Raw genomic sequence first — 2,048 nt, forward strand, 5'->3', positions numbered from 1 at the left:
TCACCTAATTCTTCACTATGCTTTTCTCATCCAGCTAATTTAATTTAATTCTTTTTGTTCATTAGCAAATCTCTAATTCATCCAACAGCCTCTTTCGATAGTCAATTGGAAATTATTCTTGTTCATCAATTCACACAAGAATATGCAAATCAATAAAGCAAGAAATCAATAAGACCAATGATTTAATTACTACATAGGTTCATACAAGTCTTTCGATCTCTATACTTTCCTATGCTGAAATATTCAAGATCTACCCTATGATTCCCTCTTTCAATAGAAAATCACAAGATTAAATATCATCTAATCAATGGCCAGTTAATTAGAAGCAACAAACTCAGAAAAAACAAAGAGAGAATTGCCTTAAATTAGCATAGACAATCAAGCATAGTTCGGAACTAGGTTACATCGTTTTTATAGAATAAATAAAATTTAGCTCATGCTAGAAATGGAATTCAACATAAACGAATTCACCATAATTATTCTGAGAATATTGGAAGAAAATAAACGCTGAAAAATACTCCTCGCAGCCGCAACTCGTCTTCAAAAACTCAAGGAATTGATTCAATGCTTTTCTCCTGTCTGTGCTCGTGTATGATTTCAAAACAGATGATTTGAATCCTTCTGGCTGTGTTTTTCTGTCCCAAAAAGTGTTCTTCAGTCCACACCTACGGCCATAGAGTGAAAAATTCCTTTTATATGGTGCGACGGCGGAAAACCCTCGGTCTATCAAATTACGATGTTCGCTCGAGCGGGGTGTCGAGCGCACATCGAGCGTTTGACTCTGCCTGATTTGGCTCCAGCGTCCTATCGAGCGCACGTCGAGCGTTCGACTCTACCTGATTTCGCTCGAGCGATCTTTGTTTTCCTACAACCCACTCGAGCTCACTGTCGAGCGGCAATTGAGTGTTTGAATCTGCCTGAATTCGCTCAAGCGGCCAAAAGCCTCCACTCGAGCGATCTTGTAAAATCTATAATACGAAATTTTGCAAGTCATCAGTTACATGTTGAATCTCCATGTGATTGAAATTTCTCAATAAGTGATGTTGACATTTTTACAAAAGATTTGGGTCCACAATCAAGCTCAAATCGATGGGTTTCGACCATTGTGTCAAGCCTTCTAGTGTGACGCCCCTAAGTCCCACGTACGGACATATGGAAATTGAGGTGTCGGGATGATGGCAACCTGGGTCACGCATCCCATCATTAAGTGCCGCATCCCATCATTAAGTACCAAGTGTGTATATAAGCAACACATGTATAACAAAAATGCAGTGGAAAAATTAATGTCAGACCACGAAGTAACAAAATTTGCTTAAATACAAGTTCGCTTGAACATAAGTGTACCAAAAATATTACAAATAACCAATATAAATATAATACAAACCAAAAACAATAACCAAAAGCAAGAAATAAATCTCAACCCATGAGAGAGTGATCCTCGATCACTCCTCCGACGAAGCCGCATCCTTAAGTTCAGCCTCCTCATCATCTGTATCAAAATTTACAGTACCAAGAAATGGTACCCAGGTGAGTAATAATCCAAACAAACCACAAAATAAAAATACATTCAAGCAACAACAATATGCATGAACATGATGCCATATGCACGAGACCCAAAAATCATCATTTCCCAAAATGAATAATTTCCATGCATGCCAAAATCCCACTTTGGCCCAAAGCATATCCAATCCATTAAAACAACAACCATTTTCCCAAAAAATGGCCCAACGTCAAATCTCGATATTTTTTCAAAAAATGGCCCATTAACTAACCATCAGACTATTGTAGGCGGGAATCACAGTCGAGACTCTACAACAAGCAATTGAAACAGCAAGAACAACAACAATAGGAGTTCATGAGAAATATACTTATCCAAATGCATATGCTTATACAACAATTTAGGCCTTCAAGTAATTACTTTTATTTATAAATATTTTACAACTGTTTCTGTATGATGCACTATTCTTTTATTTATTTAGTTTGCACTTTTAACTTGAGATTACTTTTATGTTTATTGAACAATTTGTAATGTATTTTAAAATATTATG

Source organism: Carya illinoinensis, chromosome 6 (assembly GCF_018687715.1).
Source record: "Carya illinoinensis cultivar Pawnee chromosome 6, C.illinoinensisPawnee_v1, whole genome shotgun sequence".
In the NCBI taxonomy this organism is placed as follows: Eukaryota; Viridiplantae; Streptophyta; class Magnoliopsida; order Fagales; family Juglandaceae; genus Carya; species Carya illinoinensis.